The following is a 27,516-nucleotide window of genomic DNA, read 5'->3' as shown; positions in this document are numbered from 1 at the left end:
CACAATGCATTCAATGTTGTAAACATGATTTTTGGCAATCTCTTACTTTAGCTCAGGAACTGAGCTGGAAAACACTGGACAACATTTGGATAATGACAATCTCATCTTGTCTTCTTTGGAGAGTAATAATGTAAACAAAACGAGCTCTTTACTGGCAGCCAAATGTAGTAGAGTTTGCGTCTGTTCCTTTTCTAATATCAATGTCCAGGGATATTTCCTGAACGTGTTTCTGGAGGCCAAAATGCTCCATGTCTTTACTCAGTGTAAGGATCATATTATGCAGCATTATCAACTCTCCGTCAGATTCTTCTCATGAAAAATATTTCTCAAGAAAATCATTAATTTATCTATTTTTAAAAGCAGTTCTAAAGTTCTCTGATGTTTTAATGGAGGGAGTGTCCATGAAAAGGTGTCCAGGATGGTTTTAGTTGTTAGGAAGGGCAAGGGAGCCTTATCAAACTGATACGATATTACTCAACTGCTACTCTGAAGAACCAAGAATGAGGTGAGAGAGAAAAGAATTACACACTTCAGACTAACCAGGTGACCTTATAACCCTTTCCCTGCAATATACTTTGCTTTCAAAAATCTAATGTTTCACTTCTTCCTGTTTCAACTGCCAAAACTTTTAGAAGGATTGTTACAAGGAAAAAATATATGTGTGTGCATGTAGGTGAGGGATGCCATTTAGATCACTAACACTACCTGTAATTTCCTAAGATATGGTGAAAAACAAACACTCTAATGCAATTTGGAAACATGATGAGTTATTTTGGCTTGGCAACAACAAAACTCTAGGGTTGGAGTAATTAGTCATTAGACCTGAAAGGGGTCATAGAAGTAATCTACTTCAACCTCCTCATGTTACAGCTGAGGAAACCTGAGCCCAAAAAAGATCAAGGAGTCACACAGTCATGTGGTTCACAAGTACGTGAATATAAAACTTAGATATCTTGTAAGTCATGTGTATTTCTTTTCCCAGTTTACAGATCTAAAAATTTATATGCAAATTGCTAACAATGAACTTGGTGTCAGAGAAATGGATGGGACTGATCATTTCCAGTTGAAGTTTGAATGCTTACCAGGTGACACGTATCAAATTATTTAACCATCTAATAGTCCTATTAGTCTATTAGTATCTAATAGACTATTAGTATCCTATTTGGCTGAGAGATAACTAAAATTTAGTTAATTTGCCTGAGGTCTCGTGATAAGTGGTCTTCGAAGCCAGGATTCAAGCAGGATGGATTCCATGTCCTTGATCCTAGCCACTGTGCTCTTGTGCCTCTTTGTAAGATGCTTAAGCAGTGTAATGACAAAGATGCCAATTTGGGGCAAAATTCTCCTACTTTCTCAACATCTTGGTGAATATCAGGTTTTCTTTATGAGCACAGTACCTTTGTACTTACAGGGTCTTCAGGATCCGCAAACTTCCTAATCTTTTCTGCTATGGAAGTAATTCAGAAGACCTGTGGGAATTCTACATCCCCCTCTGTCTCTTCCAGAATGTGCTATACCCACCAAATGATAAGATGATGAAGCAGAGCCCATGTGAGGAAATGTGGACCTGGTGTACTCCAAAGGCTAATTGCCTTCAAAGTCAGAAGACTTGATGGAAGACAAAAGTGTTTCCAGGCCAGACTAGACTATGGGGCCCCCAGTGTGTTTCTGTTCTTTTGTTGTTGTTTAACAACTGAAAGAGTGTCACAGATAAGAGGATTGTGACTCATTGAGAGTTAGGAGACTTCTACATGGCAGAAGCTCCAATAGATAAGACACAACATACCCAGGGGATGAAAGCTTTAACCTCTGCTTGTTGGCTCACTTTTTAAATAAAACTTCTGCAGGTTAGGAAGGCTCCCAGCGCTCCAGCAGAGATGCGGAGTTCTGGGTAAACACTAGGATGCTTTTCCCTGTGGTGCATTGGACTACTGTCCTGGGGCACATAATCCCCAGGACATTATTTGAGACTGAGAATTTATATCCAATTTTTTGATCCTCTTGGCTCTTCATTGTTTGGCTTAATAAGTACAGATTTGAAAAAACATACATTAAGCAAGCAGAGGGCCATTTGAGTCAAAATCTCTAAAAACCTAAAGGACATTATAGAACACAGACAGCTAGCTGCTTTCTTGCTCTGCTAATAAAGGACTCTCTCCAGATTGTTTATGTAGTGTGCAGAGACTGTCAACTGATGTGGATTGTACAGGAAACTTTCAGACATAATTAACCTCAGTAGCCTCGTAATGCAGTTTCACCTATAATCCACAGCTCAGCCTGTACCCCAGAAGAATCTCACATCTAGCTCACCCCAGGATTGCAACATTTCATGAAGAATCTATGATTAAAGCCAGACATATAGACAGTAAGAAACCATGTGGTGCATATTATCTCCACACATCAGTTTTAATGGTACATGCTCTACCCTTGAGAACACTGAAAGCTAGTACATTGTATCTTAAATTGATATATCTATTTTAAAAGCCAAGAAAAAATGGAAATTATATAATTAATAGGATTAGTTTCCCAAAATAGAAAATTTCAGAATGATATTCACCGCAAAAGACTCTGTGGTACATTTTTTTCTTTTTGTGTGATGCAATGTACATGGGCCCAAGCCTCCAAATCTCATTATGCACAAAAGCTCAAGCCTTTCAACAGCTGATTATGTGTAGTCTTATACCCCAAAGAGAGGTTTCTAGCAAGATTCGAAGTCTTGTAAATGCAGGGTACCATCTTGTACTTCTTTTGAACTGTGCACAGTGCATTGCAGAGTGCTTATATTTAGTTTTGTACTAGTGAAATGTTCAGGGTTTTCTTCCTACTATTAGGTATGCTCTGAATTTGCACATTTTTACATCATGGATTTTGTAAGGAAAATTATATTAACACACCTTGGATGTATTTATGCCAAAAATCAGATGCGTATTCAAAGACACTGACATGACATTTTGGATCTCCTAGGGAAAATAATCCTTAATTATCCTACCTGGCATTTGTCATACAGCTTCCCAGGGAAATCATAAAACCTTCCACCTTGCTGGGGAGAGGAGAAGTACGGATTAGATACACCTTCTTTGGGCCAATTGTGCAGACTGCATCAGAGGGAGGGAGTTGTTCATTGGACATTTCAGTAGGGAACCTATACAAGAGCACATATAAATCATTTGCATATGGTAGGTACTCTTTAATGGCTGATTACTTTGTTCCTTAGTTAAGGTAGCTTGTGCTGGGTGGTTAACGGGTCTAATCCCACTGGACTGGAAAACCTAATTCCAACTTGAAAATATGGGATCTATATTTCGCCTTGTGATTGTTTAGAAAATGATACTTCCCGGGGATAAATTATCTTTTTGGAATACCTGTATCCTTTTATGAACCGTTTGAGTTGGCCTTGAAGTCATCGCATATCCTCATAGTCCTAGGAACCACAAACAGGCTTTCTATTGACCAGTGTTCATTCAACATTTTGGCTCACTATGACATATCATGATTTCATGGGATGACATTTGCCAAGTCACATTTGGAGGATTTTGAAGTCCAAATGTTACAATTCATTATTCCACTATAAAATGACATTATCTTAACCACATAAGACTCATCTTTAATTAAAACAGATTTCATTGTTTAAAATATACTTCATCAAGAAAAGTAGTTTTGAAAGGTAAGGTATTTAATGTATTAATTGGACTTTCCTCCTGGGACTGACATTTAAGATATTCTGATGGCTTTTGATATGTCAGTATAGCTTTTCTTGCTAATATCTCATATTCTTTTCTCTATGGCAGCCATTCATTCTGCTACAAGCATCTGGGCCTAGATCCCTGAACATACTAGTCACAGTTCTATTTTAAGCCATGGCCACCACCTCGAATTCCTTGCCATCTCAGCCACTTTTCTAGATTATATTCTTCCTTTAAAGAGCATCTCTCAAATGTTTAGCCCTATGGCTTCTTTATGCCTGCCTCTGTATTGACTTTACATACCATTCATTCTATTTGTATTTAATAATTAGGAAATTTTATACATTCTTATAATTATACTACCAGCCTTGTCTCCTAAATTAGATTGTAAGACTCTTAAGCTTGGGGCCTAGAATCTTATGTTACTTTGTGTTATGCCTGCAGGTACTTAATGTTTGCAGCACATGATGACAGTCATTATCACTACCACTAAAAGTTAAGCAAGATACCTCTAGCAGTCCCATCACTAGTTGACTGATTGTCAAAGAATATTAAGGGCATGACTTTATCTAGAAAATATTCTGTCTTAATGATATTTCAAAATTTGGATCTTCTAAGGAGGTCTGATGCTGATGAAAACATGGGCAAATTCCTAATTTTCCAAACCAAAACTTCTTTTTTGAATGAATGTTGTCCTAGCTAATCTCATTGACCCAATATAGAATACAAACCAAAGTGCCCTGAAATGTCTACATTAAAAAGTAGTACACTTATAAGCAATAATACAAATTTTTAAATGGAAAGAGTTGCCTTGCAGAGGCAACTGTGTCAAGATTATTCTTCAGTGTTGAAATCTTGACTGGAATGATGACAATCAGAGTTTGCTAGTTCAGCTAAAAATGGCTTCTGCTGTCCCACAGAAGCTCTCTGGGCCTTCTTAGTTTGTAGTTTATTGCTTTCTGAGTTCAAAAATTTTTTAAGTTGGAGGAATAACAGCTGAGATTTTTCAGACACTCATGAGAGACTTCTATTTTAATGCTGAGGCATTTGAAGGCCACTCAAGGGGTCCACCCATCCTACTCCTTCCCAGGGGCAGTGTCATAGATTTGAGAATTCTGACAGTCTCCAAGAACTACTGGGTGCATGGAGATGACCCATAGTGTTAATTAGGAGAGCAAAGCTTGGTGCATCGCTCTGAAAACCCATTGGAGAGTAAGAGTTCCACTCCAGATGACTGATCATCAAATAAGAATTTGGAAGAGGTCAGAGCATCTGGAATTATCTCTCCAGATAATAGCTCTGTTTAGGATCTGAGCCAGGGAGGAGAGAGAAGTCTGTCTTGCATAGTCTGGCAAAACTTAGAAATATTGGGCTTCTACAGATTCTTTGTGCCTTACAAACTCATTTTTATATTGCACTTAATAAATCTGCATTTGATATTTTCTGTAAGTTTACTTGAAAATTTTCACTGATTTCAGTTTGTCTGCTCAGCAGTTTTGTAATTTCCATCTCCTGAGCACCTAGATGTCACTTTTCACTCACTTACATGCGTTTGCAAAAAGTCTTCCTCTCAAATACACACACACAAAACTACCTCCTTTTGCTCTCTCAATTGCTCCCTTTACCAGAAAGGTGGTCTATGTTTATTTTGTCCAACTTCTGTACCTTTATGCTTTCTGCTTCCATTTCTGAAAGCCATCTGAAGAGAGTATGCTCTCTATAACATCTTACTAAGCCAGATAACACACATAGAAGGACAGTATTTCATGATTGAATCCAAGCAAACCTAACTTGGCATCAGGGCTTTGCTATTTACTGTCCTCATCAACTTCGATCAATTATCCCTTAATGCTTCTGAAAAATGAATTTGAAAAAACCAACCATCTGTTCCATACTATTTTTGATAGAATCAACCAACACATATGTAAAGCTCCTATAGCAGCTATTCTAATATTTCTTCATGTTTGACAACTTTAACACTCACAGCAGCTGGTCCTATATCCATTTTGTCATATTCACTATCCCATTTAGAGATGTCCTAGAGTAAAAATGGATACTATGCGCTAGAGAATAAATCTGCATTATATTCCTCTTTGCCTTATATGTACTACTCTCCCTCTATTTACAATGCTCCTAAACTCTTGGAGATATTCTATGTATCCTATCTTCTTTGCTGAAGAGGTTCTTTCCTGGAGAAACATGAATTGCCATCACATGTATCTGTCATGTTCCTACCCAAGACACTTAGACTGAGGCAGGCTTACCTCTCTTTTCTTCTTGTGCCTCCACTACACTGTTTCTTTGCCGTTAATATGCATATAATTGTGCATATGTCTGTCTCTGGTTTGAGACTGTGAGCTCCGTGTGGGAGACAGCAATGACTAAATTTTTATCCCCAAAATATTTCACAGAGACTTTCTTCGCTGATTAATGAGACCCTCTTTACAATATGAAGAAAGTAATTTTTAGCAACTTGGTATATGTTCTGTGTCATTAGGTAATTTATTACGTTAGAAAGTAGAATGTCACTATCTACATCTACTTGCAATCACCCATAATTTTGCATACACTTTCGGTCTTATTCATTCTTTTGTTCTCATTAGTTATTTCCTAGTTTCCCCACATAAACTTTTCCTTCATAATTTGTCTCTCTAGCTCTTTCATGTACCCCTGACTACATGAATAAGATAGCCCTGGGTTCCACGATGATGAGGCAACAACTTGACTAGTAATAAACATGATTTCTTTATATTTTTTTTTGATTTCTTTATATTTGAATCACATATTTCAAAAGCTCTCAGCTTCAGAGAATACTATGAAAAAAAAGAAAACTTCAAAAATAAAACAAAATAAATAATTATTTATTTACAATGTGATTCAAATATCTACTACCTTCCCTTCATCCTTCTAAGGCCTTTAGTTTCCCATCATAAGGCAATTTTCCATCTTTCCTTTAGAAAGAATCACAGTAAGAAATGTTCTTTTTCTTTTTTTTCCTTTTAAAAATTAATTTTTTTAAGATTTTATTTATTCATGAGAGACACACACACACACAGAGACAGAGACATAGGCAAAGGGGGAAGTAGGCCCCTGCGGGGAGCCTGATGCAGGACTCCATCCCAAGATCCCAGGATCATCTTTTGATTTAAGGAAATCAAGGGAGAAATATAATAATATAATCTCTGTGGATGGTTTTCTACAGGTGGTTTTTATGTGACAATGTAATGTTGCAGGATACAAAATCAACATATAGAAGTGGTTATGTTTCTACACACTCACAACCAATTATTTGAAAAAGAAATAAAGAGAACAATCCCATTAACAATAACATCAAAACCAATAAAATACTTAGGAATACATTTAACCAAGGAAATGAATGACCTGTACAATGAAAACTGTTAAGGCTTAACAAAAGAATTGAAGAAGACAGAAATAAATGGAAAATGTAAAGATTTTAAATAGGTTACTTAGACTCAGTTATTTCTCAGAAGAAACTAAGACAAAATAAGATGAGAGAATCAGAGGCTTACATTAAAAATTTTAGTATACATATCCAGATAGTATATTCAAAACTAGAAGTGGCAATTAATGAAAACTGTAGATTCTCCAATTATAATGATTCTTAAATATCAGTGTGGGTGTGAGATATCTAAAATGACAAAGAATGTGGTTTGTGAAGAGAGGGAGGGGGTGACCTAAGTGACCTCTGAAAGCTCCTTCCCTTCCTACAACCTTCACTCAGACTTTATACCCCAAGATTAGCGTCAACAGGCTCTGGCAGGTTGTCTTGTGGGATTCCAGACATTGCCACATTTGGGAGCTCTACTATTAATTGTCTTCTTTTGGTCTCTTCGTGTCCCTTTACTGGTGGTCAATTCAGTTCGTAGATAATTTGCCAAAGAAAAAACTTCCTTTTTGTCATTGTCTTCCTTTTTTCATAAATACTGATTCTGTAATGCTTTTTTAAAAATACATTTGGAAGGAAACTCAAAACCTTCTTCTTGCACCTCCCCCTTCTTGCTCCATAAAATTTCTACTCCACTGAGCCATGACTAACATGTACAGTATGCTTGCAATGAAAATTGTTTTTCCCTTTAAGTGTCCTAACTCCAGATTTTCACTCTTATGACTTTAAGCTTGATTGGGACATATGTTAAAAGTAAAGATCTGTTTTCATCCCAGCCCCAGGTCCTTTCCTTTGTCGCTAAGGTACTTGATAGAAAAATCTCACCTCACCATGTGTTGCAGTTAGTTTCAGCATGGAGAACCACAAATAGACAATGCTATTAAAAGAGGAAAATACCCAAGTTTGGGTAGGGGGAAGCTAAGTACAGGTATAATTAGCCAAAAGAGTGAGGGTTTTGTGTATTTGGGCAAAAAGAGTCAGAGAACATTTGGCTTTTCTTTCAAAGTGTAAAAAAAGATAAAAACTGAGAAATGTTGAAAATAACATAGCTTGGGCATGATTGACTACAGTTGGACAATTTCTGGATGCACAGAATTAAGAGAAATTCTTTCTCTCCCTTCCACCAACTTTATACCAATCACCTATGGTTTGGTACCTTGGAAAACCCACTCCTCCATCTTTCTGATCATATTTCCAGATTTTAGCCAATCCACTGTAAAAGTTCATTCTCATACCTCTGTATCAATTATTTCCTATTTTGTACTATTTTATTTTTTTCCTCCCTCTCCCTAATGGAAGCCAACTAGAATAATGAGGGCAAAAGGTTATATATACATCTGGTCCTTCCATTTACCATCCTGGCTTATCTTTTATGCTTTGTTGAGAACAATGGTGAAAGGTGTGCAGGGATACCTTCTTCTATGTATTTTCAATGCAAAAAAAAAAAAAGCATTCAGTATTTTGTACATATGTGACATCTGAAATAACTCAGACGTGGCAGCATTAAGGAAATCACTGCTTCTTAGTTTCATGTTTAATTGTCAGAGCCAGGAAAGAAGGAGGTGAAGAAAGAAGGCAGGACTTGCATGGGCTGACACTCTGAGGGACCGGGCTGGAGCAGGCATGGCTTTCATTATATTTAAGTGAATTAGTCTGTTTCCTTTAAACAGGAGAGATTAACAAGCCACCAAGGGCCTGCTGTGGGATTCTGACACTTTTAGTGGCTTGTGACATATGATTTGTGAATATCAATTCGCCTTCAAAAGCAGAAAGCAAATCTACCATTAGCATGAAGTATGCCAAAAGCTGAGTCTAGGTTACTTTGGTTGAAATTCATTAGAAAAGACATTTGCTAAGATAGGGGAATAAATCTTTTATTTGACTCAATATCTGGATCATTTTTAAGTTCTCCTTTGGATTTAAAAATGGCTACATGTGGATGTAGGGGTTTAATATGAATGACTTTCTTTAATAAAGAGAATACTTCAAGTCTTGAACTTGGAAACTATGGGGACATTAAATAAAAGGGAAAAGTAAACTCTTAAAATTTTGCTTTCTTAGTGAAAGAATATATCTTTGGGCAGTTTGGCTTCCAGACAAATATTTCCCAAACTGCATGAAAATAAAGTATTTTCTCCTCATATGCGATTAGGTCAAAAGTATCATCTTTGATTTTAAGTAAATGACATAAAGAATTTCGAGCTGAAAGAACTGATAGAAAAATAAATTCATACTATAAAACTTTAAAACATTTCCAGTTTATCATTCTTTTAAAAGTTTACTACTGGAAAAGTACATATATTTTATTGTCCTGTTTCTATTTTAGTCATCGTGAGTATCAAGACAGCATCAAAGATTGCTCAGGAGCCAACCTTTTGAAGCTGTGGGTACAAATTTGTAGATAGCAAGAAGAAGGATTCTTTGGTCTTTAGTAGGCAAAGTTGAGTCAGGAAAGCATAGATCACTGCATAAAGCTCCCCCAGCTATAAAATTTAATCTCCTAATGTCCCGTACTGTCAGCTTGCCTCTGTTTGATTAAATGATTTCAAATCAGACCAGTTGTAGGTTGCATCCTAAGGAAAAGTGCAATATCATACTAAGTGCCTGTGCAGTGGGGTTGCTTTACCTGATTCAAGTCCCAGCGTCACCTCTTATTAACTGTAAGACTGCAGTGAAATTACTCAGTCTCCTATCATCTTTACATTTCCCCATCTGCAAGTTAGGATGACACTAGTATCTATACCCTAGGGTTGTTTGAAGATTAAATGAGTACATATGTGAAGTATTTAGGACTCACTAAGCATTTAACGCCACTAGCTGTTTTTCTCTTATCCCATTCTAAACACAGAACTGAAACAATATTTACAACTATAGAGCTAGGTATCAGCTGTTAAGACTATTCCCCCAATTTACATCAATCATTCTATGTTGCCTAATAAAATCTTTGTTATATTGTTTTTAAATGCCACTTTTCCTGTGTATTTGATGTATTCTACTGATATCCAAAATGATAAATAACCAATAGGACATGAAGAACCCATATGTTGATTAAAACAGAAATGCCTCCAAACATTTCTAATGATCAACATAGAGGAAAACAATTTTTTTCTGTGCAGTTAATCTAAGAGATTGTAGAAGCATTACTGAATGTTTATTATGTTTAAGGTAAAATAAGAATGAATTTAAGAATACCATTTTTTCTAAGTTATTTTTCTTTTTCTAGTATCTTTCTAGCTTTACTATATGACAAAATGTCACCATTACTAGTTGAAAACTTTAATTCAATTAAAGTGTCAGTCTCCGAATAAGGCCATGGGATGATAGGAAGTTTCAGAACAGGGTGCTTTTATTCCATAATCCTTGTGATCAAAAGGGATAATAGCATGACAATTTATGGCATTTTTCTGGTGAATAAAATCAGCAGTGTTCAATTTGAGATTTTTTTAAAAGTTGAAAAAAGTTGAGGCCTTCTTTGAAGCACAAAACATCGGGCAAAAACACCTTTGGCCAAGTACCTCATAGAGCACAGCAGGATATAACAAATAATTTAAAACCCATGAAGTCTTTTTGGAATGTGAAAAACCCAACTATACTCCTTAAGGCTGGTCAGTACGATAACTATCTCAGATTAATAAATTATGGCCAGTGTCAGTGATTATGTACAGCTCAACTCAGATGAATAGATTTTGGCTCATCTTATCAAGTGAATTTGAAGCTTTCAGTACAAAGAAAAATGTATAAGAAGAAATAAGCATGGGAAAAAAAGTTGCATCAGAGGGTGTGCTAATTGTTGATTTTGTATTCACATTTCCATATTCATATTTCCTGTGACTTTGCAGGAGACATTCTGTAAATTATTTGGGCTGTAAATCTGTCTGAGACGTCTTTTGTAGGTATAAATAAATGTCACTTAACCAGAAAGGAGTCTATCATTTGCATACTCATGGAATAGCCAGGGTGGCCATATCACACAGTCTTTGCTGTAGTGCCTGACAGTCTGAATCACCTGAAAAAAAGGGTCATATAGGGAACTGATGCTCAAACAATTTCCACAGCTGAAAGAAAGCCTTACAACAAAGAGGAATCCCCCTCAACAATGCCTAAGCCATTAAAGAGCTGCTGGAGTTTGGAAGATCATTTCCAGGAAACTCTAGAATCTCATCAGTATTCCTTTTTCGTGATTCTAGCTTTGGAAGCTGTGCAGCAAACTCAAGTGATCACTTTGAGGTTTCCGTTCCTGCTAACACTCTTGGGATTAGGGGTGCTTGTACACAGATTCCTGTGGCTTCAAAATAACAACAACAATAACAGAACAAGTGGGGAGGAGCCCTGAATCTCTAAAAGTTTGTTTACACAATTGTCATTTGATATAGCACCCGCCCAACTCTTCCTCATAAATAGCAGTGGCAGGGCACTATGACTTGGGGACGAAACAGCCAGCTTCAGACAGGTGTCGAGCCTCTCTCCCGTCACCACAGATTTGGCACACATGACTCATGCCTTGACAACCATGAGCTAAAGACTGACCTAATCTCAGATTTATCAATAACTTTCACCAACCAAAGAGTATTTACACTTCAGCATATGTTTTAACTCACTTTTAAAATTACTTCCTCTTTACAAAATATACTGGCACATTCCCCATTCCCAGAATATGTGCAAAAAATGGAAAATATGCAAACACACAGTATGTGTATGAAATTCATTCTGCCAAGTTTTTTCCATTACTCCAAGCTCAAACACCTTTGGCCTTTTGTCTTATCACCTCCACACCAAACTTAGTGTGTCCTTAATTTGATTATTCCTTAGAGGTTTGTTGGCATTAATCACTTGAGGTGCTTATTGATGTTCAGATTCCTGTGTGTGTACCACTGACCAGTCCTTCCAGAATAGGACTCTTATCATTCGCATTTTAAGCAAGCACCCTAGTACGTTCTGATCACGTGGTTCATAGGTCCAACTCTGAGAAATACTTAACATTGCCTATTACTACTAGCTCTTTCAAATTTGGCCTTTCTTACTCTTTTTGCTCCAAATATCTTTTCTGTGTACTTATTAGAAGGAATCTTATTTATATTACGTGCTACCTCTCAAACCGGAACTCACAATCAGCCATTCTATTGCTAAGAATGTTTCAGGAGCCTTCTGTAGATTTGTATGGACCTCTGCTATTTGCCTGGTCTCAGAGACTACAAGTAAACATTTCTGAATGCTTCCAGGGATGGTAAGATTGATCCTCACCGCTAGCAAACTCATTCTGCTCAAGATAATTGTGGATCGGATCCTTTACCCAGTTCCCTTGCATGAGAGCCCTATTCATATTTGCAACCACATTTCCCAATATCACCACCATAACCTCTCCTCAAATTACTTTAGCCCCAGCACTCAGTTAACAGTGAGTGTGAAGGAGAAAAAGGAGTGAGCTTTATCACACTCCAACTTAGGAGATGTCACTGTCAGCCTCAGCTTGGAAAAAAAGCCCCATTGCTTTAAGACATAATAACAAAAACATTTATCTACTGTCTGCAATTTCATACCCCTATTGCTGGGAGAGAAACTAATTTTCTTTTTTTTTTTTTTTTTTTGAGGTTTTATTTACTTACGCATGAGAGACACACAGAGAGGGGCAGAGACATAGGTAGAGGGAAAAGCAGGCTTCCTGCAGGGAGCCTGATGCAGGACTAATTTTCTATAAGAGGAAATGCCAGCTTTAGAATCATGCTTTTTTCCAGGCTTTAAAACTTTAAGTGATATAAACAGTCATGATAATACATTTTAGGAGAGTTGCCCCATTATGGAAACATCTTGTGATGTGAAAAGCTGAAACTAAGATGTTATGTGAATTTTATCCACAGCAACAGAGGAAAGAGGATGCAGAGTATAGTTTCAAAGAGAGCAAATATGGCTTCAACATATTGAGACATTGAAATATTTTGCAGAGTACCACTTACTTAATTATATTAATTATCCATTTATTAAATAGCTCTTCTATCACCTTTAGCTCTAAGAGGGCCTTTTTAAGTTGGAACAGTTCCCCTGGATTTAGTATGTACCTTCAGGAGTGCGGCTCTTGGGCCAATGAGGAAGAGAACAGATACTCTTTATTGAATATATAACCAAGTGAAAAATCAGACCACAGTTCTGCATCAATCAAAGCCCTTCTTCTGCTCTTGCAGGGCCCAGCAATCAAAGAACTAAACTATATTTTTTAAACAATGTTTTACAGATACAGAGTCATTTAAACTCATCATCAATTTAGATTCAACTAAAATTTGAGCTTCTATTATAAGCTTAATGGTTGGATATTTTTACAGAAGTTCTTTTAATCTTCATTGATCAGATGAAGAATCTAGTCACCTATCTCAGACACTCAACAGGTGGATAAAGTGTTTGCACTTACATCTAAATTAATGCTTAGTACTTTTCATGATAAGATACTGTTTTGGGGGGGCACCTGGTTGGCTCAATCGGTTAAGGGTCTGACTCTTGATTTCAGCTCAGGTCATGATCTCAGGGTCTTAAGATCAAGCCCCACATCAAGCTCTGCACTGGGCCTGGAGCCTGCTTAAGATTTTCTCTCTCCCTCTGTCCTTCTTCAATCTCTAAAATAATAAATAAATAAATCTTTAAAAAAAAAAAAGATACTGCTTTTGCCAAATTATCCTTAATTTGGGCCACATAAAATGGTCATGGTTGACTGTATTAGTTTCTTAGGGTTGCTGTAACAAATTACCACAATGTTGGTGCTTAAAGCAATAGAAATTTATTTCCTAACAGTTTTGGGGACCAGAAGTCCAATATCAGTTTCACTGGGTTGAAATTAAAATGTTGGCAGGAGGCAGCCCTGGTAGCTCAGCGGTTTAGCGCTGCCTTCAGCCCAGGGCATGATCCTGGAGACCTGGGATCGAGTCTCATGTCAGGCTCCCTGCATGGAGCCTGCTTCTCCCTCTGCCTGTGTCTGTGCCCCTCTCTCTGTGTGTGTCTCTCATCAATAAATAAATAACATCTTTTGAAAAAAATGTTGGCGGGGTCATATTCCTTCTGAAGGCTCTCTAGGGGAGAAATTATTCATTGCCTCTTCCAGATTCTTGAGCCACATTCCTTGGCTCATGGCCCTTCCTTCATCTTCAAAGCCAATAGTATAGCATCTTCAAATCTTCTCTCTGCTTCTATCATCAAATTACCCTCTGCCTTCTGTGTGTATGTCCAATCTCCCTCTGCCTTTATTTTATAGACATTTCTGATGGTAGTTAGAGCCTACTTGGATAATTCAGGGTAATGTCCTCATCTCAAAATTCTTAATCACAGCTGCAAAAACACTATAATAACATCCAGAGGTTCCAGGGGTTAGGTCCCAGTATCTTTGGATGACCGTTAATGACCATTATTCAGAATACTATACCACCTCTGGACCTGCAAAATTCACATCCATTGCATAAGTAAACTCTATCTGGACATCCCTCAGGGTTTACACACAGCATAAACTCCCCTCTAAATTATCATTTAATGGGGCAGCCTGGGTGGCTCAGCGGTTTAGCGCTGCCTTCAGCCTAGGGTGTGATCCTGGAGACCTGGGATTGAGTCCCATGTTGGGCTCCTTGCATGGGGCCTACTTCTCCCTCTGCCTGTCTCTCTCTCTCTCTCTCTCTCTCTCTCTCTGTGTCCCTCATGAATAAATAAAATCTTTAAAAAAAATCTCATTTAAATATCATAGTTAAGAAATCCCAAGTCTTATCACCTACGTAATCTAAATCAGATGTGGGTAAGACTCTGGGTATGATCCATCCTGAAGCAAAATTCCTCTTTATCTATGAATCTGTAAAACTAGAAAATAAAGCATCTCTTCCCAAAATACAGTGGTGGCACAGGCATAGTACAGCTGTTATAGACATTTTCATTACAAAAAAGGAAAAGTGGAAGGAAGAAAAGTGTCACCAGTCTCAACCATTTTGAAATCTAGTAGGGCAAATTCCTCTAGAATTCAGCACCTTAGAATAGTTCTCCATAGCTTGAGGGTCTTGCCTCTGGGCCTATGTTTAGGGTCTCTACCTCTATATGTATGGTTCAGCCTTCTGTGCCTAAGGCTCCTCCTGGTGATCCTGGTGATCCTTCCAGGGATTAGGACTTACCATCTTTGGGTGGCTATTATTCAGCGTATCATAGTTGTTATCTCTTAATATCAGTATGCTTGCAGAATCTGGTCCTTAATCTAGGGAATGAGCGTATTGATATAGAAATATTTTAATAATAATTTAGCTCAATGCACGCATTTCATAGATTAGGTATCTAAAGTCAAGTTAAAGTAAATGGCATGCCTAAGATTGCGCAGCAGATGTTCTAACACAACCAAGACTATGAACCACATGCTTTTACTCCTATTCTTTGCAGTACATTCTCCTTCTCTAAGTGAATTACCAAGAGTTGTTCATTTCTTAATTGTTACCAAATTACTCCAGTATCCAAGTATAACTCTGAAACAAAAAGTATCTCACAGCCAGCACCAATTTTAAAACAGAATAAAGTCATCATTTATATCCATTGATCATAGGCAATAGTAACTTAAGGAAAATGGGAAAAATATGAAAAAGGATCCATTTCAAGGGTTACATAATATTTCAATTTAGAAGTTTGTATGAATTTAATGACTTAACATTCAATTAAATAATGATGGGTCTAACATTTTCTAATTTCTCAGAACTGTAGAATTTAGACCTGATGTAATTTTAAAAGATAAATTTACTTCAACCACATTTTTGGGGTTAGGTGTATTAATCATACTTTTCAGACCAAGTGACCGAACCCAAGAGTCTAAGTGACTTGGACCAAGGACACGCAGTTAAAAACAACCATCTTTACCTAGTAAATAAATAGGAAGGACCCATTATATACCAGACTCCGTATTGAGGGTTTGCATGTGAAGGTCAATGTGATATGTACCGTCCTTACCCCCAACAGGTTTTCTGTGTTTGAGGAAACTAGATGGGCAAACTAATCAAGCATGATAATGTGTTAAAACACTAGAGACAAAGTGTTTGGGGAATGTTCGGGAAGGCTTTCTAGAGATGACATCTAACAGGATGTTGAAAAGAAGAGTGCTAGGGACAAGGACAGAAACATCACTCCAGCCAGACCTAGTAGTGTTTGCAAGGTCTGGACATGAGGGGACAAGGCATGTCCTGGAACTAACATCAACTCAGTATGTCTACAATGGGGGGTATAGTAAGAAATGGGGTAGGGGCTTAGTAGGAAACAAATCATGAGGGCCTTACATGTTAAGGAATATAGATCTTGTTCTGAGGACATTGTGAAGAAATTAAAGTATTTAATGGGGAACTGGCTTGTGTAGATTTGTGCCATACATAGACCAAACTAGCTTAGGGTGATTTTGCCTTCGAGAGTAAATAGGGTGCTATTAATAATATGCCAGAGCAAGAGGCGCATACTGAGACTGTCTGAGCACACCAAGGCAGAAGTCACCCTAGACTGGCCTAGGTTTGAATCCTGACTCACTCATGCTAACTTGAGCATGGCACCCAAAACTTCTAGATTCAGTTTTCTCATCTAAATATAGTATGAGAGTAACAATTACCCATTTTATAAAATTTTTCTGAGAATTAACCCATGAAAACCTAAAAATGCATTATAAATGAAGTAAAGTAGTATGATAATCAATTTTCTGTCTAATCTTATGTTAGCCCATAACTTAGGGATCTTTTCAGAAAAGGAGATAATTAAAAACAACACAGTAGTCATTGCATAAAATAGTAATGAGAGCTAACACTTTGAGCTCTTCAAAGGTGCCAAGTCCTATAATCGAGGATTTCACATTTATAGTCCCAGTTCTAAGTTTACAAACTCATCCAACAGTGACGAGGTGGGTGATGTTATTATCTTCACTTAGAGTTGCAAAGATCATGACCCAGTAATTTGTCCAAGGCCACAAAGCTCCAAAGTTTTAGAGCCCTGATTCTATATCAAGAAGTTCATCTCCAAAGCTCATGGTCTTCGTTGTGGGTGCAGTTGCATTTGGTGTGTCCCATGCCTAGTTTGTTTTAAAAATATGTAAATTTTTTTTTTTTTTTTTTGCAAGAAAAGGAGCTGTATTTACTTTGTTTCTTTTCCTAAAAACCTAAACCAGGTAAATCTGAGATACTTTAGAACAGGAAAGACAAGGAAAAATATGCAACAGGAGCAAGTAATATTGAGTCCTCAGTAGTTGCCTTTGGGAATCTGCTGAGAAATGACAAAACCCTTCCAAATGTTATGTATATTTTAAGAACTTCAGCACTAGGGACTATTTTAAATTTTTAAGTAATGATGAGTGCTAAAGATGGTGTCATTTGGTGGAGATCCTAACTACTTTTTCATGTCCCTAGTATAAAATTAGTTTTGGGTTTTTTCTGCTTTGCTGACCAAGCTAGAATTTCGATGTTTCAGTTATGTCTATTCTACTATAATTTATATACTCTTTTAAAGTATTTCTCTGGTTTCTGCTTGTTTTTCCTTTACTTCAAAAAATAAAAAAATAAGAAAGGCCAATTTTAAATGAAAACGTGTTAATGGGACACCTTGGTGGCCTCATCTGCCTTTGGCTCAGATTGTGATCCCAGGGTCCTGGGATCGAGTCCTGCATTCAGCTCCCCTCAGGGAGCCTGCTTCTCCCTCTGCGTATGTCTCGACCTCTCTCTCTGTGTCTCTTATGAATAAATAAATAAAATCTTAAAAAAAAGAAAACTATGTTAATGTAATATTTTAGCAGAAAAGTCCTCAAATACCATGGTATTTACATACCCCACTCTCACATGACAACATATTCTAGTGTATTTTCCTTTGTTTTTCTTAAGGTAGTGCTAGCCTAGATACTCTGCTCCACCCCCTTCACCTGTCCATTATTGCCTGGACACTTCATGTAAGGTTCTGTGCCCTCTTTTAGGACATTCTTACTCCTTTCTCTGTGTGTCTAGTTGAAGTTCTTATCCTTAGTGTGACTCTGTCCATGTCATTCATGGTGGCTGTTCACTTAATTTCTGTCCTGCTTCTTTGGTGGTTAGTATAAATGTCTTACATTATCTTCCAACTCCTTGTGAAAGTCTTCTGTCTATCTTTAGATTGTGAGCACTTTAGGCTATGGGCCAAAGAGGTCACAGTCATGGAATGAGAAATAAGAACTTTACAGAATTTACTAAGAGCTGAGCATCTGTGATAATCCTGGTTCAAAACTATATCATAACTTGAAGCATAGTTTGTCTCAAAGTATTTAGCCTAGAGTCACTTTTGTCTTTTTGCCTTTTCTGCAATAATCTGCTTTCCTCCATTCTCTACAGTTACCTGTTTCATCCCTGTTTGTCTTCCTTTGTTCTTTTACAATATGTCCTTGAAAATATTTGTTATCGTCTTTATTTTCAACTCTTTGCTGTCTCCTCAAATTATCTTCAATTTTCAAATATCTGCTACTAGTCTTTTAATAAATCAGACCTTTACTCTTTCCCCCTCCAAACTTTAGAACATTACAAACACTACAATTTGCAAATCCTAAATAATTTCAGGTGTTTTAATATGTCCCTTTTCTAAAAATACCAGGTGTATTCCTCATTCCTGTCTCTTTCTTTAGCTCCAATATTTTTACTTCCCACTTCAGCGAATCATCTGCTAGTTGCTTTCCTAATCTTTTCCCTTAAAACAAAGGGAAGCATCATATGTACATTTTCTTTACATAATACCCATTTAATGAGGCCTTAATTTGGCACCAAACACCATTAAGCTAGTCCATGTATTAAGTCTGACTTCTCCAAACTTCTCACCAAGCCCCAGGCTCAGTATGCCAATTCTGTACTTCTTGGAGGAGGCACCAAACACTCCTCATGCTCTTCTTACCACCTTCAAATGCCTCTAATTAACTAGGAGGTTTAGAATAGTTACTAATTGTGTTCTTTTAGAGTATACTACTTGCTTCTTCCATAGCATTTACCCTAATTTTTCATCACACAGCTCTTTGTTTATTTGGTTTGTTTTTCTTTTTTTGGTCACTGTCTTTAGAGTGAATCTCTGTCAGAGCAAAGCCAGCATCTTTTTTCAGCACTATATGTAGTGTCGTACAGTATCTGACACAAAGCAGGCACTTGATTTCTGTTGAATGAATAATCTCACTTAATCTTTACCATATAGGAAAGAGGAAGGTATTGTTAATATTGTTGTTTTACTGATAACAACTTGCTGAAGCCATACACTATTGTCTGGCAGCTCAGAGCCTCAACTACACTACTTCTGTGTCTTCAAAACTCATTTTCAATCCAGGGCCATGCTTGTAATCACTTTTAATCAAAGCCCACACTTTTAATCCCTCTATCCTACTGCCTCTTTAGCAGGAACTCTGGACTTAGCCTTTCTTACTTTGATATTGCGGCTGCGATTACTTCTGTAGGATTCCTTTTAGATCACAGGTTCTCATTTCAGTTAATTTAACTCAAATGCCAGGGCTTGGGTTATATTTCCCTCACACCTTTCTTGTCATGTCAGCCCTTTTGCAGTGCTACTCATTAGCTTGATCTCTTTCCTGGGAGTTCCAAACCCTAGTCTCCATCATTCTAGCAAAGCATGTCTTCCTCTTTCCATAATCTGTATCTAAATACTCTGTCTTCTGCTTTTCCTCTGGTTTCTAACATTCTAATTATATGTTCTTTACTATCTCCCTTGCTTCAGCTTTATTTTTTTTCTTGTTTCAGCTTTAAAGCACTTCTGTAGTTTCATTTATCATGCTTTTGTACCATAATATGATCAATATACTCTTTTTTTCATACTTGTAGAATCACACCCTTCTACAGAGATGTTCCAAAATATGCCCTAGAAATCCGGCTTACTACATTGGTAATTAGCATTATTAATATCATCATAAATATGTCTCACTTTAGATGAGAAATAGTTTGCATATTAATATCATGTGTCGCCATTTTCCCCATGTTATAAAATATTAATTTTTCTTTTAATAATTCTATCAATAAATCAAAGCAACTCAGGCTTTGGAAATATATCTACATTTATATATCTATATAATTTGAAACCAATTGTAAAAAGAAGCTTGACTTTTAATTATTATGGTAAGAGAGCAATCTAACTTATATAGTCACATTCTGTATATAATAAAAATAAATTTAATTCAGCAATCAGTACAAAAAGGGGAAGAAACAAGTGAATATACATGTATGCTATTAATTCAAATTCTAACTCCCATTAGTGTCTTACTATCTTTCTAACAAAGATATGTGCATTTCTATATTTGGTCATTCTGGAGTATATATTCATGTGTATTTTACATTTTTCCCCTTTGACAACTATTATGAATGAGTAAATGGGTTTTGTTTTTATTTATTTTTTTTAAGATTTTATTTATTTATTCATGAGAGACACACAGAGAGAGGCAGAGACAGAGACAGAGAGATAAACAGTCTCCATGAAGGGAAGCCAATGTGAGAGTTGATCCCAGGACGCGGGATCACGCCCTGAGCCAAAGGTAGACACTCAACCGCTGAACCACCCAGGGGTCCCTGGGTTTTGTTTTTAAATGCTACATTTGGGGCAGCCCGGTGGCTCAACGGTTTAGCGTCACCTTCAGTCCACTCACTTCACAGGGAGTGATCCTGGAGACCAGGGATCAAGTCCCACGTCGGGCTCCCTGCATGGAGCCTGCTTCTCCCTCTGCCTGTGTCTCTGCCTCTCTCTGTGTTTCTCAAGAATAAATAAATAAATAAAATCTTTAAAAAAATGCTACATTTGGCAGGGATGTATAGAGAAGCTTTGTAATTTAAGAGAAATCATGGAAGTTGGAAATAGTAAAGATCTTTATGATTAGCATTCATCTTCTTTGAAATAAATGATGACTAAAATGGAAGAGAAATAGTTATCTGATTTCCTAAATCATCTTCACTTTAATGACAAAAGAAGTATGGAAATTGATAAAGTAGCTGTTAAGTATTACATGTATTAAAACAATTTAAAAGAAAGGTAAAGTGAACCTGCACAGAGAGTTATTGGAAACAGAATATTTAATCCGGAGGAAAAATGCAGCAAGATGGTGATTTAGTAACCAGACAATCAACATTCATTCACAGAAGGTACTTATCTGTGGTTTGCCTACTTCATTAAAGGCAGATCTCTAAGAAATTGACCCGAGTGCTGGGATAAGAGAAAATGCACTTAAGATTCAAAATGAGAAAAGACCCCTGTGGAGTATGTGGAATTTACATTGCTAAAGATTTTTATGCATAGAATATAAGCTATCTGTCTTGGATGTTGCACATCCAAAAACGTTGAGGCTGCTGGCTCTAACTATATAGTCTGGCATGCTGAGCAGTGATAATGGACACCTTTCCCTGGCTTACATGGTATTTAAAGGGTTTGGAAACCAGAGAAGGTGGGGTGGTGGGAGAAAACAAGGAAAAGAGGAAAAAGTAATGAAGGGGTTAAAGGACTGAAAAAGTATCATGGATTCACATTGCCTCAGAGTTGGGGCTATCACAAATGTCTAATATTTCAGGTGAATAAATGCCTCAAGACAGAACTATTGGAAGTTGATGAGCCTTGAATTAGACTCTATGAATATGCCAGGTTATCCTCAAACAGGGACAATGTGTCAAAAAAAGGTTAAGGATGAACTAACACGCATGTTTATCAGTAAATCATGTTTTAGTTTAGTTTGTTTAGTAAAAAAACATGTTAACACCAGGTTCTTGAAAGAAAATAGGATTATAGAAAAATGCCTTTTAAAAAGTTCTCAATTTTGCAATTAACCACTGCTACTTAGAATTAAGTTGCACTAATCCACATTACTCATAATTAAGTTATAGTTGTGGTACAATTATTAGGTTATGTTTTGTTGACATTTACTTCAAGTTGGGGATACATCAACTTAATCAATACTTTGCCTCTTCTGTTATGGTTAATTAAATGGTTCATTAATCTCTCAATGTCATCATTCACTGTAGGAAGCATGCCAAACATTTGAAAATTCCTCATTAATGATAACACACATACTGACAGATTAGATATAGGTAAAGGTGGACAGATTTAGGCTGAAGAATTATTAGGTGAACTATACAATGAGGCAATGCTTTACTGCCAGCACTATGAATCTTTCAGATGGTAATTGGATGCACGTGTTAGCAGCAGTAAAAAGTCACTGTCCAGTTGTCCACCTTACATGGGAATCTACTCTGAGTGTCTTCTTTGATTTATTGTTCCAATTAGAACACAGTGTTCAAAGAAAGAACACAACTGACCTGATTTAAAGGCAAGGGGGCCTTTAAGGCCATTATTTGGTAGATGACCTGGCTCCCTTTTAGATATCTTGAAACTTTCTATTTGTGTAAATGCTGTACTTATTAAGTATTTGGTTTTTAAATGATCCTATAAAGCATGACATTGTATATTCATTAATTCTTGATCAGAATGTCACTGATGGTTTCCCAAGATCAGGTACAATTTCTTTCACTAACTTTAAAGGCCTCTTCCTAGGTTGTCACTTGTTATATTGACTGACTGGCACAGGTAAAGGTAACAGGCACTGAAAAATAAGAGTGCCAATGATGAAAAGTAAGTATTTTTAATTGGCAAAACCAAATAACAGACACCACTAGTCAAATGGTAAATGTAAATGATCTTAAATCATATCAATATGCCATGAAAAATAAAGATATTTCTGCATAAAGGACTTGAGACAAAACGAGGTTTGTTATTTTCTAGACTGTGACAAAGCTGTATTAAGATGACAAACATAAATCTTATGTCCATCATACTGGAAAATTAAAAGAGAACTCTAATTTCTGGGAGGGAAATGCTAATATTTTACTTATATTAAGTAAGTATCAACTATTAATGCTAACAAATGTTGGAACAGTAATACTAAAAATGTCATCTGAATTACTCTTCATTGCAAAGTTCACAGAATTAACGTTAAGATAGATTAAAATCACTTTGAACTAATACGCATGTATTATTCTTCCTTCTGAAGCATAATAAAGACATAACATTTGTACCACAATTTTGGATAAGCATACAGACATTTAAGGCTTAGGAAAGATGTAGATATTCACAGGCAGCTCATAAATGTGAGGAACATTAGCTCCATTTCAAATGAGCTGTCAACTTTTTTCCAGCATTTTGGCTTGTGGAAAGTTGGACGTTTGAACAATAAATGGCGTTCGCCTCTGCACATTAAGGTAACAGTGCAGAAATTTAAAGTGCTCCTTCATATTCTGCTATAAGTTCATTGAACACTGAAAAAAATGAACTGGAATATGCCTTTTTGCTCTGAACCAGACAGTAAAAATGCAGAAGAAAATATGCATGCGATGGGTCATTCAATAAGGCACAATTTTTCTTTTAAAGTCTGTGCTTAAACATCATTTTGAAAACACCTGTTTTTAAAGAGTGGTCCATACCTTCGCCTAATAGATCCCTAAAATACCCAAGACCTACCTAGAGATTGGGGTTTCTGAGTTCTCATACTTTAGTATTGGCATGTGATTTCTGCCAACTGTTTTCTTGGGTTTCATCTTGTAGCTTATAAATCAGGTTTGTAAAGAGGAAACTCTGTAATTGTGCATTTTTAATAGATTTATGATAAAGCCATCGGAGTGGAGAGTCCATATGGTAGAAATGCAGTAAAGGTAACAGGACAGTGTCATGTAAACATTAAAAACAGTGTCTTCCACCTTCATAAATCCTCAGTGTGCATGATTAAATGCTGCCAGTTATAAATTATACAACCAAACTCTAGAAATGACTACAGTTTAAGTAAGACACTAGAGGAAGCTTTAAGCTGTATATAGGTTTTCTTTCCAAAACACATTGTATATTTATTAGGAGATGATATTCAAGTCCCTATTTTCCTCAACAGTTACTTTCTCATGTTATTTAACTACTTACAATACGCCCTAGTCCTGATGTAAAAGTAATAATGCAAGCCTTTAATCCTAGACAGTAATTTGTCATTTGTATGTGGTGAAGTACCTTTTTGATATGCAGAGTCATTTTAAAGCTTTCTTAACAAATATAGAGCTTTAGGTCTCTAAGATTTTGCCCTTTTTAGAGTCATATATCAGAAGTTTCTGCAATAGCCCAATTTCACACTGGTATTTACAATCAAATTATTTTTATTACATGTGGGAACAATTAAACATTTTGCCCTCAGCTGTAAACAATTACTATATACAATAACATTCATGTATTTTTCTTAAATGGTCATGTATTTCTAATGCCCTCTGTTAAAAAGTTGAGATCTATGTACATGTAGTTTGTGTTTCCAAAAGCATATATATTCTCAAACAAAATATCAAAAGGGATATTTCACTTAGATAATGCATTACCATTGTCTGATACCATGTAGCCACCTGCAGTGATGATACCTTGAACATGTTTCATTTCTGTTCCTCTCTCAATTTACTACCGTCTCAGTTTGAACCTGAAGAACTATTGGTGTTCATATCAAGAAGCGATTAAGATTTTGGATAAATTGTTTTTTAGAGTTTTGGGATGTCCAATTCAAATATATTGGCATCAATGTTGCCAGTAGCAGAGGTAAAAGAAATAATATAACCAAATAGATTTAGTCTTGACCTAACTCTGTCAATTGCCAGTTGAATGACCTTGGGTAATTTACTTTTTTCAGCTTCATCTTTGAAAAAATGTGGATAGTTATAGCTAAATTATAGGACCACTATGTGTTCAATGATATATATATTTGAAGAAATAGAGCACATGCTACACAGTACATACCGATTTCTCCATTGTTTCCCAAATTCCTTTCCCACAGAGACTCCTAGGCACTGTGGCTTTCCATTTTGAGAATAGCCATTCTTGGCTCTCTCAAGTTTAGGGATACATTTTATTTTTTCACTAGACTCCCTTTTTCTACAAATGACAACCATGGGAGAAGCCCACAGTGCACTCACATCCAGAAATAAGTCTACCATTTCCAGTTGCAAGGGTACCTAACAGCTGTATCCAGCCTTTCCAGGAGGCCAGAACTGGAGCTGAGTGGTAATGTTTCAAGGGCAAAGCTCTAGATGTAAAGAATGATAAAACAAACTTAAATGAGTCTAAGCATATCTAGTGACAGATACACTGCAGCTATTCTAAATTATTCAAGCTTTCTTAGACTTGTAGAAGAAGAAACATAATTCATCTCTGCTCCTTTTATTCTATTTTCATATAATGGCATAGAAGCAAACCAAAAACCACCCCCTCCACTAAAAAAAAAAAAAAAAAAAAAAAAAATTATAATCACCCAAATTGAGAAGAGTTTCTTTAACACATGTAATATTTTTAGAACCATTCAATTTCTGGGAACCAGCTTTGGAGGTAGAAGTTAAAAATGATTTTGCAATGCTTATGGGTGATTTCCTTACTTCCCCTTTGTTAGTATTTTGCTGGCAAAAAGCCAGGAAAGCAGTTGTTTAATTACCCAGGACATCCCAAACATGTAACCTCTTAGATAAGCTGTTACTGTATTTTAGCAGCAATAATACTAAGGTCAAAGTAACAAAGAAAATTAAGCTTCAAATAAGCAAACCTCAAAAGAACAGCTTTGTGTATTGAGAATAATTAATAACTTGTTTAGGAAAATGTTACTGAAAAGTGGTTTTTGGACAAGGAACTGACACTCTTCAGAAACCCTAATATTTAACAGGCTACCATTTGGTGGGCTGGCTGGCTGGTTACCCTGTAGGCATGGCAAAAGTTTGTTCACATGTAATTATGCAACATTTAGACAATATCTTAATGATACCATGTAGTTCAGCTGAATCAGTCCAGCTGGAAATTGTAGCAGTGTTCTGATTACCCAGCCACATGTGAAATTAAGGCTTTTTCAACCTCTACTTTTCACTTGCCATGTCTTGATACAGATGTTCTTGGAAAGCCTAAATTGTTTATAGTTTGACATTATTTGCCAGAGTAAGCCCCCACCCCTTTGATTTTCAACCATTGATTACAATTGCATTACTATATAAGATAGGATATTTTAACAGGGACTACTGGTATACTTTTCCTATGGAAGAGATATTATATTTTGGATGGTTGGGATAGAAATTTTCCACAATAGTTTTTATCAATAAAAATTGTATACCTTTCTCTTTTGCAGATAATTCTTACTGTAAAAATGTAATTCAATTTATACCCCTGGCAATCATTTTATTAAATAAGCACATATGATTATTATTTTAGAAAATAGTAATTTCAGTTGCATAAACAAACTAGTATAGATTGGTCTTTGTGTCACATTGTAAAGACACTTAAAATATAGCAAAATCAAATTAGTGTCGAAAAACAACAAACAAACAATTTGCTCAAGGTTAACACTTTGAAAATAAACTAAAAATACAAAGAAGAGTTTCAGTCAATGGGGTTTGTTTTGTTTGGTTTTGTTAACTCCCAGCTCACTCTTTAGCAAGTGTTTGGCTTACTTCTTCCCTGTCTACATCGACCTTCCTGGATGACACCACAACTAATTTTGTTTTAGAAGTGAACAAAGGTATTAAGTTTTAATCAACAACTATAACATCTCTACATAGTATCTAATGAATTCAGGGAATGAATGACTTTCAAACAAAAAAAACCCCACATAAATGACATTATTTCAGGCATTTTCTATGAATCAGAATGGAAAAAAAGAGGTAATGGGTTTTTTAACATCTCTATATTAAACGCAAGGTGGAATATTTTTAAATACTTTCACAATATTTTTATTACTTATAAACATATCGCTAATTTTAGTAAATGGAAGCAGTAGCTGAAGAGGAACAGAAGTTAATGTTGAATACATGTGGATCCCCAAATAAGGAATCTAAGTCTTAATTCTTATAAATCTTTATTTAAAAAAGAAAATCCTAAATTCTGATTAGCTGTCTTTCCCATTCGTACCAAATACTCTTCTGGGCCAAGGTATCTGGGAATGTCCGACCCACATATTTAAGTTAGTTGGCAAGAAATTCCCAAACAACTGACACATAAAGGTCCCTTTAAAAGGTAATTTAGGAAAGACCATTGAGATAATGCTAAATGGTCATTAAAGATGTTTAAATGTCATTGTCTACTGTCTTCAGTGTGCCATTACATAGCCTCGGGATCCTTTCAAAAAGCCATCAATAGAGGGTGAATAAGTCTCACCACTTGAAAAGTAACTAGGAAAGGAAACCAACAGAGTAATCTGGCTTTGCTGGACTGATTCAAGAGACACAATATCCACCCCTCCTCTTCTAGTTCTCCCTCCCCCTACCCAGCCCACACCCCTGCAAGAAAGAAAGAAGAGAAAGAGCTAAAGAAGGAAAGAGAGAAAGGAAAATGGAAAGAAATCTAGGGATGGGGCTTGGGGGGGGGGGGGGAGGTGGAGGGGGGGAGGCAGCATAATTTATCCTGAGCAGAAAACTTCATCCA

General features: G+C 36.4%; 1 protein-coding gene across 1 annotated transcript in view; it reads right to left on the bottom strand.

Annotated features, from left to right (window-relative positions):
* The window catches only part of FGF10 (fibroblast growth factor 10), a 79,637-nt gene that overhangs the window by 50,079 nt on the left and 2,042 nt on the right, over positions 1-27,516 (bottom strand). The gene's annotated exons all lie outside the window — the stretch shown is intronic.

The sequence above is a fragment of the Canis lupus genome, chromosome 4 (genome assembly GCF_011100685.1).
Source record: "Canis lupus familiaris isolate Mischka breed German Shepherd chromosome 4, alternate assembly UU_Cfam_GSD_1.0, whole genome shotgun sequence".
In the NCBI taxonomy this organism is placed as follows: Eukaryota; Metazoa; Chordata; class Mammalia; order Carnivora; family Canidae; genus Canis; species Canis lupus.
This window is presented reverse-complemented; position numbering and strand designations above follow the sequence as displayed.